This window comes from Chaetura pelagica, unplaced genomic scaffold (assembly GCF_000747805.2).
Source record: "Chaetura pelagica isolate M959 unplaced genomic scaffold, ChaPel_1.0 scaffold300, whole genome shotgun sequence".
Taxonomy (NCBI): Eukaryota; Metazoa; Chordata; class Aves; order Apodiformes; family Apodidae; genus Chaetura; species Chaetura pelagica.
Window position 1 is genome coordinate 2,363,358 of NW_009951945.1, and position 16,629 is coordinate 2,379,986.

General features: G+C 52.3%; 8 non-coding genes across 8 annotated transcripts; 4 read left to right on the top strand and 4 right to left on the bottom strand.

Annotated features, from left to right (window-relative positions):
* Nucleotides 1-7,489: 7,489 nt before the first annotated feature.
* TRNAP-CGG lies at nt 7,490-7,561 on the top strand. The gene has a single exon. It is a non-coding gene; the product is annotated as a tRNA-Pro (tRNA).
* A 460-nt stretch (nt 7,562-8,021) lies between these two features.
* Nucleotides 8,022-8,093, top strand: TRNAP-UGG. Its single transcript has one exon. It is a non-coding gene; the product is annotated as a tRNA-Pro (tRNA).
* Nucleotides 8,094-8,226: 133 nt separating this feature from the next.
* Nucleotides 8,227-8,298, top strand: TRNAA-CGC. The gene has a single exon. It is a non-coding gene; the product is annotated as a tRNA-Ala (tRNA).
* A 374-nt stretch (nt 8,299-8,672) lies between these two features.
* TRNAA-UGC lies at nt 8,673-8,744 on the bottom strand. Its single transcript has one exon. It is a non-coding gene; the product is annotated as a tRNA-Ala (tRNA).
* Nucleotides 8,745-8,980: 236 nt separating this feature from the next.
* Nucleotides 8,981-9,052, bottom strand: TRNAP-AGG. The gene has a single exon. It is a non-coding gene; the product is annotated as a tRNA-Pro (tRNA).
* A 6,312-nt stretch (nt 9,053-15,364) lies between these two features.
* TRNAP-AGG lies at nt 15,365-15,436 on the bottom strand. Its single transcript has one exon. It is a non-coding gene; the product is annotated as a tRNA-Pro (tRNA).
* Nucleotides 15,437-15,878: 442 nt separating this feature from the next.
* TRNAA-UGC lies at nt 15,879-15,950 on the bottom strand. The gene has a single exon. It is a non-coding gene; the product is annotated as a tRNA-Ala (tRNA).
* A 565-nt stretch (nt 15,951-16,515) lies between these two features.
* On the top strand, nt 16,516-16,597 carry TRNAS-CGA. The gene has a single exon. It is a non-coding gene; the product is annotated as a tRNA-Ser (tRNA).
* Nucleotides 16,598-16,629: the final 32 nt, after the last annotated feature.

The following is a 16,629-nucleotide window of genomic DNA, read 5'->3' on the forward strand; positions in this document are numbered from 1 at the left end:
GGGGGGGAGGTGAAGAAATGCTGTTCCTGAAAGATGCTCTTCAAATAGGGATGAAGGTATTTATTGGATGTCTTTGTTTTGCTGGTTTTCAAAACACTGTTTCTAATTCAATAGATTTTTGTTGCTACTTATTATTTATTGTATTATTATTGTTATTATTTATTGCAGAGTGTTTTTATATCTTTGTATAAATTATTTTTACACTCAGTTTGAAAAATAAAAGGGACACCATGAACAGATCAGCTGCCACCCTGTGCTTCTTTTTCCTGCGTTTTGGGATGTCACTGTGGGGAAAAGGGTGCATCTTCTCTTCCCCCCCCCGCCCCATAAGACTAATCAAAATGCCTTTTGTCGCCCCTTCAGGAGAGCGAGGGAAGGGAGGCTAATCCAGGAGAAGGAGAGGCAGAGAGTCCTGGTTTCCCTGTGGAAGATCCCGCCGTCCTGGAGGCACCTGCTGCACTTCCCAGGTGCGTGAGCTCCAACCTCTGACCCCGCGGGGGGAAAAAAAAAACAACGCACCGGGCAGAAGCCCCGAGGGATGCACGTGTACCCTGTGCGGTGGGAAGCCCCGCTGGGGAAACGGGAGCGCTTCCTACAGCGCGGGGGGGTTCCCCGTCAGCTCCTCTCCTGCCCCGCTGCTCCGCCCGGGCGGGAACTGCGGGAACAACTGTGGGAACTGCGGGGAAGCGGCTGTTGTGTGCGTGAGTGAGGGGACAGCGGGACAACCGGGAGAGGAACCGGGTCAAGGGAAGAGGGAGAAGCAGGGGAGAGGAAGGGGCAGGACCCGGGGGAGGGAAGGGAAGGGAAGGGGCAGGGGGGACGGGTCCAGCCCCTGCAGGAGCAGGAGCCCCGGGGCGGTGGGAAAAGCGGCTCCGAGGGGTTTTGGGGCTGCAGGAAAGGGAGGGGATGCTCTGGGGGGCTCCGGGGGGCTGCCCGCACCTCCTGCCTCTGGAGCGGGTGCTGGGACAGGCAGAGGAGCCGTCGCTCCCGGGGCCGGGCAGGAGGTGGGGGGGACGGTGCAGGGAGCCCGGGAGGGTGAAGTGCTCCTGCCTGGGCAGCCCTGGCGGTGGGAAGTCCTTCTGTAGAGAGCCCGGAGCTGGGCCAGGGCACTGGAGGCAGCCAGGGAGAGTCCTGTGGTATAAAGGAGACTTGGTTCCAAGTTTCAGGTGTTCCTTGTTAGGTGCTGGGGCACCTGAGCTAAGCACACACGTGCTGCACGTGGCACCAGGCAAAGCCCCTGTTGTCCTGCTCTATAGGCAGGCATCAGATTTCCTGGGGCTGAGGATAATATTTACAGTCTTATTACAAGAGGCTTTGAGTCTCTTAGAGTCTTTGGGGGGGTGGGGGAGTGTCTTTGGTGGTCTTGGGGAGGTCTCTCTGCAGTGTGCTCTGGTTGAAGCCCTTGCTGAGGGATGCACAGCACTGGATGAACCCACATGGTGATCTTCTCCTTGTCTTGCTGGTCTCAGCTGGTTCCCAACCTCTGGGTTCCTTGAGCTTCTTGTCTGTTGACAGCCAGAAGGCATTGAGACTGCTCAGAGAAGCACAGCTCGGCCATCCAAGGGAGGGGGAATGTTGCCTGTTGTCCAGGGCATCTGCAGGGCTGGGGCCTCTGCAGTTCTCCCTCTGGGAGTCGTGGTGTGAAAACTGGGCAGGAAGGCAAGGACCCTCCTCTGGGGGCTGGGGTCTCTTTCTCTGCCAGGCAGAGGAGCTGCTGCTCCTTCCTCAGCTGTCACACAAGAGCATTGCCAGCCCCTCTGGTGGTCTCGCCCTTTGTGCTGGGCACCTGAGGGGGAAAGGGAGCTCGCTGGACCCCCAGGTCCCCTGTAAGCAGGGGAGGGCCCTTTCCCTGGCCCCCACCTGGGCTTTGTGCCTGACCAGCGTGACCCCCTGGAGTCAGGGCCTGTCACAGTGTCATGGTTTGACTCAAGATCAGCAGTTGAAGCAGGAACAGCAATGCTGATCCACTCCCCCTCCCACCCAGGTAGCAAAGGAGAGAGATAATGAAGGGAGAGAGACTTTCTGGATTGAAAATTAAACTAGACAGCTTTAATGACATACTCATGATAATAGAAAATATGTACAATTCTATGCAAATGTGTTCAGGAATGTGCAAAAACCCTATTGCTTCCCCCCACCCCCAGCAATTCCCACAGCATCTCCTGAGCTGTGAGCAGCTCCTGGACCCTGCTGGAGAGAGCAGCAGAGCAGACAGGAGCTGAGGGTGGAGTGACAAGGGTCAGGAATGCACGAGCCTGGGGATCAATGGTGACGGATGGAGTCCTCCCTGGATGCCAGCTGTGGATGGAAGAGAAGGAAAGAAGCAGCAGGAAGGAAGTCGTCTTCTGTGATCTCTGACCTTACACCGAGCTTAGGTAGGTACAGGGAATGGAATACTCTGGTCACTGGTGCTGCCCATCTAGTCCACCCCTCCCTACAGGAGAGTATAGATGTGACTCTTCTGCTTCTGTGGCATCTGGGGCTGCAGAGCAAAGCAACATTGGGATCTCATCAGGAACATAAACATTCCAGCATTATCAGTCCACTAGCTGGAATACTCGCTATTAGTTAAGAGAGCTGCTCACTGAAGGAAAACTGGCTTCATCCTGGCTCAAACCAGGACATGCAGCATTTGGTTCTTGGCCACCTGTGCAGCCCCTTGGTGTGTTGAGGCCCCTCAGGCCTCTCTGCAGCCCGGGGGGCAGCTCTGAGGACCCCTCTCCTGCTTGGAGGGAGGGATGAGGGATGGCTCCCCAGAGTGTGGCTGCACAGAGCTTGCTGTCCCTTCTGGGCACTTCCGTTGGTGTGTCCTTGTCCTGGTTGGTGTGAGGGAGTGAGCAAGTGAGCTGCTCCTTTAGGCCCCATTAAAATCACTGCAGTAAGAGGGGGGTCCCCTCTGTGCCCACGAGCAGAGGGAGAGTCTGAGCTTGTTCCTTTCTTTGCAGGATGGAGTGAAGCCTCTAACCCGTGTGTGGGGCCAGGTGTCTGCCCCCCAGCAGAGAGGAGGAACCTGCCTGGGCTTTTGGGACCAGGGCCACCTTGTCCTTCAGGGCCCACGCAGTGCCCTGGCATCCCGGGCACCCTGCAGTGCAGGCAGCAGCTGAAGTGCCCCTGAGCAGGGCTGAGCTGCCTCTTTGGCCTCTGCTTGGCTTGCCCAGCTGCCTTTGCCCAGGGTGCCTGCCTTGGAGCCCACCTCCAGTACCTGCTGGAACTGGGCAGGCACACGGAGCACCAGTTGGGTGAGAAAAGCTGATAGTTGAGGTTTATTTTAGGGGAGGGTTAAGGGTGTGTCACCTGCTGGGGGAGAGGGAGTAGGTGTGGAGGAGGGGCAGGGGCTGGGTGGTGCTGTGGAGAGCTTCCCTGTGGGGGCTGTCCTGACATCCCTCTGTCCTCCAGGCAGAGCAGCAGGGTTTGTGGGTCCTGGCCATGCCCTCCTGCCTTTGCAGCAGCTGCTGTTGGAAAAGAAAGAAGAGGCATCTGTCGTGTGTGTAGAAGGAACCACAAGGCAAGAGAGATTAGAAAGAGGAAGATGAGGCAAGAGAAACACCGTTGGGAAGGAAAATTATCCCATCTGGGGGGCTGTGGTCACCTAAAGCATCCCTGCACCCTTGGGGCTGTTTCCTGTGCCCTTTGAACTGCCTTGTTCCCATCTCTCCAAAGCCAGGAATACAAATAAAGGGTTTCTACAGAGTATGTGCCCCATTTATCTACTTTCCTGCCCTCCAGAGCCTGGGGGGTCTCATGGAGCAGGAGTGGGTGTGAGCAGCCTGAGCTGGAGGGATGATTCTGGGGTTGATGGATGGTTCTGGGATCGATCAATGGTTCTGGCATCCATTGAGGTTCCTGGAATCAATGATCTCTGGGCTCGATTGAGTTTCCCTGGGATTGATGATTCTGGACTCTATTGAGGTTTCCTAGGTTGGATGAGTCTGAGATTAAGTTTCCTTATATCGATGATTTCTGGGCTTGATTGATGTTCTTTAGATAGACGATTCAGGGATCGAATGAGATTCCTTAGATCGATGATTCTGAAATTGAGATTCCTTAGATTGATGATTTTAAAATCGATTGAGTTTCCTTAGATCAATGATTCTGAGATCAATTATCGTTCCTTAGATCGACGATTCTGAAATGGATTATGTTTCCTTAGATCAATAATTCAGGGATCAACTGCTATTCCTTAGATCGATGACTCGGAAATTGATTGCTATGCCGTACATCGATGGATCTGAGATCGATTAAGTAACCTTAGCTCGATGATGCAGAAATCGATTAATATTCCTTAGATTGATGATTCGGAAATCGACTAAGTTTCCTTAGATCGCTGATATGGAAATCGCCTGATATGCCTCAGATCGATGATGCTGAGACCGATTAAGTTTCCTTAGATCGATGATTCAGAAATCGACTGATATTCCTCAGATCAATGATTCGGAAATCGACTGATATTCCTCAGATCAATGATTCGGAAATCGACTGATATTCCTCAGATCAATGATTCGGAAATCGACTGATATTCCTCAGATCAATGATTCGGAAATCGACTGATATTCCTTAAATCGATGATTTGGAGATCGATTGATATTGCTTAGATCGACGATTCGGAAATCGATTGATATGCCTTAGATCAATTATTCTGAGATCGATTAAGTTTCCTTAGATCGATGATTCGGAAGTCGATTGATAATCCTTAGATCGATGTTTCTGAGATCGGTTAAGTTTCCTTAGATCGGTGATTCGCAAATCGATTAATATCCCTTAAATCGATATTCCTTAGATCGATGATTCTGAGATCGATTGATATGCCTTAAACAGACGTTTCGGAAATAGATTAATATTCCTTAAATCGATTATTCGGAAATCGATTAATAAGCCTTAAATCGACGATTCGGAAATTGAATAATATTCCTTAGATCGATGATTCGGAAATCAATTGATAAGCCTTAGATCGATGATTCTGAGATCGATTAACTCTCCTTAATAGGAATATAAGTCAATTTCTGAATCATCGATCTAAGGAATATCAGTCGATTTCCGAATCATCGATCTGAGGAATATTAATCAATCTTCAAATGATCGATCTAAGGAAACTTAATCGATCTCAGAATCATCGATCTAAGGATTATCGGTCGATTTCCGAATCATCGATCTAAGGATTATCGGTCGATTTCCGAATCATCGATCTGAGGAATATTAATCAATCTTCAAATGATCGATCTAAGGAAACTTAATCGATCTCAGAATCACAGATCTAAGGAATATCAATCGATTTCCGAATCATCGATTTAAGGAATATGAATCGATTTTCGACTCATCGATCTAAGGAAACTTAATCGATCTCAGAATCATCGATCTAAGGATTATCGGTCGATTTCCGAATCATCGATTTAAGGAATATTACTCGATTTCCGCATCATCGATCTCAGGAAACTTAATCGATCTCAGAAACATCGATCTGAATCATAGATTTAAGGAATAGTAATCGATTTTCGAATCATCGATCTAAGGATTATCGGTCCATTTCCGAATCATCGATTTGAGGAATATTAATCGATTTCCGCATCATCGATCTAAGGAAACTTATTAGAGCTCAGGAAACTTAATCGATCTCAGAACCATCGATCTAAGGAAACTTAATCGAGCTCAGAATCATCGATCTAAGGGATATCAATCGATCTAAGGCGTCTCCCCTCTCCCGGGTTAATGCTGGGCTGGCCATTAAACTAACCCCTGTCCCTGCTGCAGGGAAAGGGGGGGGAATAAAGATTTGAGGGTTGGAAGCTGAACTGCACAGCTCCGATGCAGCAGTAGTGATGAAAAGGATGGAATATGTACAAAGAGATCTACCTGCCTTCCTTTTTCTATGCTTCTCCACTTGTTCCAACTCCAACCATAACTTCCTTCCCCACCTCATCCATTCCCAGGGCACCAGGTACCCACCTCCATGTGGGGTGCTCGCCAGCTGCTTCTGTTGGCTTCTCCAAGTAGAAAACTGCGGAGGAACCTGAGGGAGATTGTTTTCCACGTGTGGCACTGATGCCAGGATGTCCCCATGGGTACACACACCCCAAAGAGGAGACTGACACCTCCAGGGCTGTGACCCCCCATAGCAAGGAGCTACCCCCATCACCTTCCCAGGCCAGTGTGTCTCAGGTGCTCCCTGCTGAGCTGATGTACCTCATCATAATTAAGGCACTGGAATTGATGGATGATCCTGGGATCTATCAATGGGGCAGAAAGAAGAGACAGATCGACTGCCTGTGCCTTGGCTGTTCTGGAACAGGTTTATCCTACCTCAGTGCCTGGAGGCCAAGCTGTGAGCAAGGCCAGGAAGGTGAGCTGGCCTCAACAGGCTGAGTGTCCTTCTCGCTGGGGCAAGGACTCCTGGCCAGAGTGCTTGGCAACACAATTCCTGGAGCCAACGAGGTGGAGAGACAGAGACCCTGGAGCTGGGAGCCTGCAGGAATGGCAGACTGAGAGGGGCCTGATTTCCAATAATAAAAAAAACTATTCTCCTCCCCAAAGCCTTGCAAAGCCATTTTCCACCAAAGCAGAGGCAGCCTGCTCTCGGGCTTTAGGGAAGGGAGAGAAAGTGGGAGAATGGGTGGGGTTGAGAGGGCACCACGGAGAGGACATCCCACCCCAGGCACCCACAGACTGACCAAGGTTCCTCAGGGTGCCCTCCCAGCCAGGCAAGGGCCCCACGCCAGCCTGGGGAGCCAGAAAGGCAATGGCTCCAGCTCTTCCCTAGGGCTGAAAATCCCATCAAGCAGCAAAATAACAGGCTGCCCACCTGTGAGTCCCAGGGGGAAGAAGCACACAGATCAAAAAGCACTGGCATCCTGGTCTGGCCCTCCTGGTGCTGCCTGTTGGGTTCACAAGACTTCCACCCCAGTGAGCTCCACCAGCATCATGCCTCATCCTGAGCCCAGACTCCCACCTTCCTACACACCCTTCTCCTCCCAGCTGCTCCTCCTCGGGAGGGCAACCCTTTGGGAGAGACAGAGATTAGCTGTGGGGGCTCCATGACCTGGAAATCACAGAAGTGTGACCCTCCCCCTGCCTGCTCCTCCACACATCTCCATGATCTGTATCTCAGCCTCCCACCCTGGCATGGCTACTGGCAGCCCTACCCCAGGGGACTGCATCTAAACAAAATCCCCTTGTCCTGCCCTGGAGCCATCCTCCTGGTTCTGCCCTCCATGGCACCCCTGGGACCCCCTGCACCCTGCTGACCCCTACGGTTGGCTGGGGAAAAACACCACCCCGAGGAATCTGCCAGCAGCCCCACACTCACAGCTCCTGTGCCTGCTCCCCAAGTCACACTGGTGCCCATCAGGCAGGGGTGATTGTTGGCTCTGGGACCCGGTGAGAGGGGTTTCAGCGGGTGGGTGATGGGAGAGGGGGTGTCCCCAGAGCCACTCCTCTGTGCCCAGTGCCGGGGATGGGTAGCACAGAGGGTCAGGGGCAAGGAAAACAACTCTGCCCTGGCTCGTTGGTCTAGGGGTATGATTCTCGCTTCGGGTGCGAGAGGTCCCGGGTTCAACTCCCGGACGAGCCCTCCTTTTGGGCACCCAAACACCTCCTTGGCTGCTGGTGGGGACCCCCTGCCATGCCCAGGGACAGCCAGGGCAGTAGGGTCCTTCCCACACGCTGGTTGGGCATGTCCCCTGTAGGCAGGAGGGTCTAGCAATAGCTAGCAGCAAGGGGCCACTGGTGCAGAGGGAGGCAGCTCAGTGGGAGATGGGAGAGAACCTTCTTTGCACCTAAGAGGCCCTGTGTTTAGCCCCCAGAATCTCCACATCCTTTTGCCTCCCCAAAGCCCCTCCCTGATGGCTGTGGGGCTGGTAAAGTCCCCGAGGACCCCAAGAAAGCCCTGGGGCTGCCTGAGGGCATGGCTGGCCTGGGGCTGCTTGATGGCAGTGTCAGGCAGTGGGTGCACTGGGGGAAACCACAGCCCCATTTGTAACCCCCGAGTGCAGGGCCAGAGGGGCAGGGGGTGCCAGGGGGTCCTGCACCCCGGCTCGTTGGTCTAGGGGTATGATTCTCGCTTTGGGTGCGAGAGGTCCCGGGTTCAACTCCCGGACGAGCCCTCCTTTTGGGATGAGCCCTCTCTTTTGGGACAGCCCCTCCTTTGAGGACAGCATCCCTGCAGACCCAGACACTGCCACCACAGAGTTAGGGGCTCTTAAACCCCACCTGGGCAGCCTCCCCCCCCAAGTGCAGGGGGATGTAGCTCAGCGGGAGAGCGCTTGCTTCGCATGTAAGAGGCCCTGGGTTCAACCCCCAGCATCTCCATGTCCTTTTGCTGCCTCCTCAAACCCACCACCTCCACGGGACACAGGTGATAAACTCTGCTTCCCACTCAGGAAAGCAGCCTGGACTCAACCTCCTGGATAAGTCCTCCTTTTGAGCACCCAAGGCCCTGCTCCCCTGCGCCTGCTCACCCAGAACCAAAACAGACACCTTTGGAAGGGAAACAAAAGTGTCTGTGTGCCCTGAAGTGTCCAGGGCAGGGGAGAGAAAGGGTTGGGAGCATTTGCAGGTGCTGTGAACCAGCCACGCATGCCCACAGGCAGCCCCAGGGCTTTTCTTTGGGGGGGTAGGGGGGAAGTTTCAGGGGCTCTGGCAGCCCAACAGCTGCAGAGAGGAGCGATGAGGAGGCAAAAAGCTGGAGATGCTGGGGGTTGAACCCAGGGCCTCTTACATGCAAAGCAAGCGCTCTCCCGCTGAGCTACATCCCCCTGCCCAGGCAGAGGTGGGGGCCTGGGCAGCTCCCCTCACCCCACTGGAACCACCCCAAAAACAGCCTCTCAGGGCACACACATCCACTGCCAGCTCCTGGGACCTCTCCTGCCCACAGGGACACCCACAGGCAGCTCAAGGCACCCAGGCCTCCATGTCAGTCCCTGCTGCCCTCCCTGGGCATGGCAGGGGGTCCCACCAGCAGCCAGGGGAGGGGGGTGGGTGCCCAAAAGGAGGGCTCGTCCGGGAGTTGAACCCGGGACCTCTCGCACCCTAAGCGAGAATCATACCCCTAGACCAACGAGCCGGGGTGCTGCACCCCTGCTACCTCCAGCCTGGGTACACCTGTGGGTGCCTCTTGGCCCCAGCACAGCCTGGAACAGGGAGGTCACTCTGTGGTTCAAATCTGGGTACTTTACACCCACGGTGGAGTCACCAGCCCCTCCAGCTGTGCTGTGTTCCCGGTGCCCAGCAGCCCGTCCCGCCCAGAACTGGAATCAAACAAATACCTCGACTCAGCCTGTTGGTTCTTCTCTGTCAGGTGAAGAGGCCAGGTTGGAGACAGCATTTTTGGCCACCCACACGGGTCTGGCCATAAAAATCCTTGTCCCAGTTGCTGTGCTGCTCCTGACTGGATCAGCCAACACCCCAGCGTGGCTCAGGGGCTCCTCCAGATCCCATTGGGTGGCGAGTGACTCCGAGTGACGAGGGCTACTGCTTTAAAAAAGTACAAATTTGGAGAAAATGACATAAGGGAGAGCAATGAAGCACACCAGAGTGAGATCAAAGCTTGCAAAAAGGCTCAAGATCATGAGAATTTGAGAAAGCACCCAAGTATGTGCCTAGAAATGAACAGCTTGCACTTGAAAACCAGGCGAGCAGGACTGAGAGAAGGGAGTGTTCCCTTAGTTTATCTTGCTGGGAAGAGGAGTAGAAGGGAAGATACTAACCACTAGTGTCTGTAGCCTTGAACATGAAGTAAAACAGGTATTAGAAAATGCTGACTAATTGAACTTCCTGTGAACTCACCTCATTAACAGAGTAAAATGCCCTCCCGTAGGCTGGGAGGACCTCCTGCTCACCAAAGCCCCCCAACCCTCTGAGCTTGCCTAGTGAAAAGCAGAAGTGTTGCCACTTGAAGTGGAAGGGAAGAACTAGTTACCCAGTCGTGTGGACAAACAGCATCAGTGTGCTTAGAGATGGGCTCACTGTGCATTTGGGGGTGCATAAAAGAGACCCTGAGTTCTGGGGAAGAAGTGCCAGCTCTGGGCTTACCACCCAGCACCCCCTGCACGACAAACACCTCCACTCTGTGTGCAGACTGGACCACTGCACACTGGGTGGAGGGGCCCTGCTTTGGGACAATGATTTTTGGAGACCCAGAGGGCACAGCTGTACAGCCTTGCCTGGGTCATCCCACTTCTCCTGCTGGTGGTCTGGACTGGACCCCCAGGGCTCCAGCACCCACTGACCTTGGTTGATCAGGGAACTCGGGCAGCTCCTCCCTGGTGCAGCACTGATATTTGCTTGTGAGGGGGAGGAACATCTGCTGTAAGTAGTCAATCTGGTGGCATCTGCTCTGCTTAAGTCACCAAGACATGAAGTAGCAGCTTCAAACCAACTAGGGAGGTTTCACCCTTTCCCTCCAAGGGAGGGGTCCTTTGCCAACAGGGGGTTGGAGCCGAGTGCTTGAAACTGTGGTGAAGAAAATTCTCTTCAGGCAACAACATGGGAATGACTCCTTCCAGTGGGAAACCTCCTCCCAGATGCAGCCTGAAAAATTGGCAAGGATTCAGGGGTGACCCCATGAGAAAAGACAAAATGAAAATGTTCTGTAATCAATGGTGGCCCAATGATGAGCTCGATGATGGGGAGATGTGGCCACAAAATGGATGCTTGAAATCTCAGACTATTTTGCAGTTGTGCTGCCCAAAGGGTAAGTGGGGTGAAGTGATGCATGTGGATGCCTTTATGATTTTGTAGAGAAGGGCAGATCTTCAGAAGAAATGTGGTGTAAAAGTGGGTGTGGGATCAAGTACTAAGAGTAATGGTGGTTGTAAGATGGTAGGAGGGGAAGAGGATGAGGTAGATGTGACATTATTGGTACCAACACCACCCTGCAATGCTCCTAGAAAAACACCTCCACTCTATGAGGGGAATGAAAGGGGGGGCTGGGAAACAGACAACCCAGAGGGAATGTATGATGGGCTATTCAAAATAATCATCATGATACATAAACCAAAGTGGGGGGATATCCAGGTCATTTTAGAAACTCTTCTCACTACTGAGGAGAGTTGTTCTGGAGAAAGAAAGGACCCAAATCAGCTTCTCCCCAGGGAAGACCCAGGATGGGATCCTAACAGAGGTTTAACCAGTATCAGTAGTTAATATGATACAGAATTGAACATGGGGCCCAGAAACAAAAAAAAACTTGTCAGAGTTCTTTGATGTTATGCAGGGACCAGAAGAACAACCCTCAGCCTTTCATTAGAAACTATGTGAGACTGCTGGGAAATGGACTGATCTAGATGGACCTCGAGGCAAAAGAACAACCAAGTGCTCTTTAACATGTTGTTTCTAAGACATTCAGCCCTGCACATCAGAAAAATTACAGAAGGTAGATGGAGCTGGGGGGGGTGGGGATCTCACAGCTGATAGGAAGAGCTTAGAAGGTGTATGAAAACCAAGGTGGGAGAGAAAAGAGAGAAAAACAGGGAAGGATGAAATTCCTGGGTTCTTCACTAGCTGCTGCTATAAATAAGAGCAATGTCAGGGACCAACAAGATTGGGTCCCATTAGGGCAAAATCCATGTGCAATCTGCTGGAAGGAGGGGCACTGGAAAAACAATAGGAGTGTCAAGAGGAAGGAAAATCTGGGAGCTGGTGGGGATTTGATCCTGCTGGGGAAAAAAAAAACCAACAGATTTGGATTGATAGAGGAGATTATGAATGTTTCCTCAGCTGACCCTCTGGTTCCCATCAAGCCAAGGAATGAAACTAGAGATGTTTTCATAGTGGAGCTGCCCCTTCAGTGCCCACGAGTTGTAAAGGACTTTTGAGCACGATTTCAGTACTGATGGTTGTGGCAGCTGGCAAGCAGGATCTAAAGCCATTCCTGAAACCAATGTAGGGCACAACTGGAAATAAGAAACTAACTCATTAATTCCTCTCCATGCCAGAGTGTCCCCTACCCTTATCTGGATGTGATTCGTTGTGCAAATGAAATGCTCAAGTACCTTTTCCTGAGAATTCTGTGCAGCTCCATATTGCCCAGGAGATGGCGTGGAAGGCACAGCTTTGCCTTTAGGGAATGACATTCCAGAGGTGATCATCGATGCTGTGATCCCTCTGGTTTGGGCTTTGAAGAAAGAGCAACAGATGTGACACCAGCCAAGGCAGAGTTGAAGTCTGGAGCTCATCTGGTAAGAAAAAAAAAAGCAGTGTCTTAACAAAGTCAGAAGACTAAAGGTTGAAATATTTTAACTGACACCTTTTAAAAAAATACAGATTAAAAGAATGAATGTTGATTTGAACTGAACACCCCCATATTCCCAATAAAAAACCCAGGAGTACAGGCTGGTTCCAGATCTAAGATACATCAATCAGAGAACTGTGGATGTGTATCCTGTTGTTCTCAATCCCTGCACACTATTCTCATCTAGACCCAACCCAAATGTTGATCTTCCAGTTCTGGATTTGAAGGACCCTTTCTTCTGTGTCCCAGCAGATGAAGCAAGTCAAAGGATTTTTGTATTTGACTGGAAAAATCTGACAAGGAGGAGAAAATTCCAGTGGTGTGGGGCAGTGGTTCTGCCAAGATTCAGGAACACCTTGGTAAGGTACTAGCAAAGGAGCTGGAACTGTGGTACCAACCAACACCTCATGCTGCTGCAGCACATGGATGACACACTGATTGGTGCTGACTGGGAAGAGGAGTGTTTAAAAGCCACTCTCCTGTCTGCTGAACTTCCTGGGATTGGCAGGATGGATCCAGGACTTCCAGAAGAAAAATAAAAAGCACAGGTGGTTATGGAAACGGGCCAGAATTTGAGCTTTGAGGCTGTAAAAGGACAAGGAGAGATGGAGACTGATGGCAGAGGCCACGTGCCCAAGTCTGAACAAGGGTTAAGAGGATTCTCGAGTGGTGTCTACCACAGATACCAAATTCTAGTTGGTTAGCTAAACACCTACATGATGCCAAGAAAGGCCCAGGATATCTTCTAGAATGGACTCCTGAATGCAGGAAAGCTTCTGAGCTTCTAAGCTCCCAGGGAAAACCCATCAGGCACAGACCAGTAACCATGACACTGCTACAGGTGGTCCTTGAGCCAGAAGAGGGGATGCACTGTAAAGTGCATCAGAAAGGGCCTGGGGGGGGGGCGGTGTCCAAAGGAACAGAAAAGCTGGCATGGATCTGTGCTGCAGGAACAATTCCTTGGGGCCCACAAAGGCCTAGAAGGGAAGCAAATATGAAGCCACCTCAATACACAGAAAAGGAGGACCAACTGGCAGAGGCACCCAAGTGTTCAGAAGGTCAGGAAGGATGGTGGGTTACTGCAAACAAACAGGTTCTTACCACCTCCAAGATGATGGAAGCCCTTCTTAACAAGTTACAGGAAGAATCTCACCTGGGTGCAGACCCTCATCAGCACTCAGAGTCAAACATGCAAACCAATGCAGACATCCTAGTGAAAATATGTGAAACCTCTTGTGCAAATAACACTAAAATACCAAGGAAACCCCCAGCAGGAGATGTCAAAAGAGGAATCACTCCAGGGCAAGACTGGCAATGGACTTTTCTGCATTACCAAGACACAACCAGAAGCAGGACTTGCTTGTTCTAGCAGATACCTTTCCAGGATGGCCAGAAGCTTCTCCTTGCCACACCAATCAGGCCAGAGAAGTTCTTAAGAGTTCTAATGAAAGAGATAATTCCTAGATTTAGGATTGCTGAGGGTCTGTCTTCTGGACCCTACTTTATTGCAGAAATAGTCCAGGGAATAATTCCTACAATTCAAGTGGGATCTACAAAACCCCATGGAACCCACAGTCTAGTGGGAAGAGAGAAACGATTGGATCAGCCAGGGAACAGGCAAATGACTCCATGTCTGGGGGGGCTGTCAGGTCCAGCCACAAACCAGAGCATGGAACTGCTCTCTTACCCCTCCACACCCTCCCAAGGAAGATAAAAGGGCACTGAGAGACTTAAAATTGGAACAGGTTTCCTGGAACATGGAAAGGGGGTGACATGTGGGATGAGGAACAAACACTTCTATACACATAGATACAACACCTGATCTCCACGATGGCAGAAACGGGTGGGCAAGGGTCCCCAGGGCATGGCCGGCTCAGGAGAGGGGTCCATGGCTCTTCCCAGCACCCGATGGACTTGGATTCTGCAGGACATGTGGGAAGCTGAGGAGAATGCAGGAAAAACGAGCTGGGCTCCCAGCTCTCACAGACTATGGCAGGAAGTGGGTGGGAATCCTGACCCCGGGTCCTCCGGGGTCTTAAAGACTCTCTCTCTAGTTCCTCCTGTTGGTAGCAACAAATTTTCCAGACCCACTCGAACCAGAGCATCAAACTCTGCCAGGAAGGGGTGAGTCCCTTGGGAATCCTGTGTGGCAAACTCTCCCCAGTTCATAGTGATTCCCAAAAAGTTATTCGCTGTCTGTCGTTGAGTCTTCTCACCCCTACACAGGTACGTTCTCCAGCCAGCTCCTTCTCCTTTGGCTTCACCTGTGCTTTGTGCTTTGCTTCCAGCCGGGAGACTCAGTCTTGCATCCCAACCTGGAAGGAGGAGACATGGAAAGAGAAGTGGAAGGGACCCTGTCACTGTTTTGCCAACAACTTGCACTGCAGTGAAGGTGAACAGGACCAGCTCCTGGATCCATTACACCTGAGTGAAGGAAGCACCTCCTGAAGGACAATGGACATCGACCACTCTGGAAGGACTTAGGTTAAAACCATCTAGAGGTCAGGTCTAATTAATGACTTGTAACCAAAGCACACAGAATAAGGTCAGGATTTGCAGCAACTGGGAGTTAGGGAACATACATCAAATATGTGCCTTGGGGTTAAGAGTTTATCCTTGAGAGAGAGGCCAGCAGGACTGATGGCAGGGAGCACCAACCTTACCTTGGTGTGGAGTAGGAGGTATTAACCATTGAGGTTTGAGCCTCGAGCACAGAACAAATTACAGAAAACAGCCTGAGAAGTGACAAGCAGAGAGCCACCACTCTGGTTAACTGATTTTTCACTTCAACCTAGTTGTGTAGACAAGTGGTATCTGTGCCCTTAGAGACAGGGTAATTTTGGTGTCTAACAGAAACCCTGTGTTGTGGGGAAGGTGGTAGCTGTGTCACCCAGCACCCACCTCTGGCACAGACAGGAATCAAAGTGAAGATCTGGACCTGGTGTAGCCTGGATCAGGGCAGGATGGACAGAAGGACTGTGCCTCGGGACAACTTTGGGACCTGGGACAGATGATCAAGCTTTAAAGATGCTTTCTTTCTATCCCAGAGGATGAGCAGAGCCCATGAGAAAGGGCATTCCCGGGAAGAGCTACCCATTAGGGATGTCACCCCATCCACATCCTGTCGGTGGGTGCCCAAAAGGAGGGCTCGTCCGGGAGTTGAACCCGGGACCTCTCGCACCCTAAGCGAGAATCATACCCCTAGACCAACGAGCCAGGGTGCTGCACCCCCTGGCACCCCCAGACCCATCCTCCCCTTCATCCCCCCCAACCCCACACAGCTCAGCCCTACCCTCTGCTCCCCAGCCATCACCTCCCCCAGCACAGGCTGGGGGGGCCAGGGGGTGAAGCCCCCCAACTACTAGATCTAGGGGTATGATTCTTGCTCAAGGTGTGAGAGATCCTGGGTTTAAGTGGTGGATGAACCCTCCTTTTGGGCACCTACCACCTTTCTCATGCCCAGATGCTCCCCACCCACCCCAAAAAATAATTCACCCCAAGTCCCCTGAGGAATAACACAGGGTGCCTCTCCATCCCACAAGCTGCAGGTGTGCAAGCAGCGGTGCCCTCAGGCAGCCTCTGGATTTTTTTTAGGGGGTTTTATGGGTTTCTGGCAGCCCCAGAACTGCAATGAGGGGTTCTGGGGGAGACAAAAAGCTGGAGATGCTGGGGCTTGAACCCAGGGCCTCTTACATGCAAAGCAAGCGCTCTACCGCTGAGCTACATCCCCCTGTTATGAAGGAAAACCTGACAGTCATCTCAGTCCCAGACATCCTTGTCACAGTTCTCTTTCCAGCCACTGGTGCTGCTGACCATGGGGTTTGGGAATTCGCAGGCACTGAGTGCCCCTTGGGTGCTGGGCTGGTGAGGGGGCCAAGACTGGGAGAATGGCTGTGGGGCAGAGCTGGGACATGGGTTTCTGCAGGCAGCTCCTGGGCAGAGCTGCCCACTGGGGACTGGAGGTGGGTGCCTGAAAGGAGGGGTTGTCCAGGAGTGGAATCCTGGACCTCTCACACCCTAAATTAGAATCATAACCCAGAGCAATGAGCTGGGGCGTGCAGCTGCCCAGGCACCCCAGCCTGTGCCAGGGGCTGGGGGAGCAGGTGCTGCCCATGGACCTGGAGTCCCAGGAGCTGCTTTTGGCCAGACCCTGCTGCCAGGCCCCCGGGAGCAGAGCGGGGCTGAGGGTGTGTGCAGAGATGCACCAGCCAACCTGGAGACTTTCCCACTTCCCAGGAAAAAGGGGGTGCCTGGGGCGGGGGGGCAGGGGTCCCCCCCAGGTTACCCAGGGCTGGGCTGTGATGGCCGAGAGGTGAAGGCGTTGGACTCGAAATCCAATAGGGTTTCCCTGCGCAGGTTCGAATCCTGCTCACAGCGAGAGCTTTTACCCCCTGTGCTGCTGTGGGGAC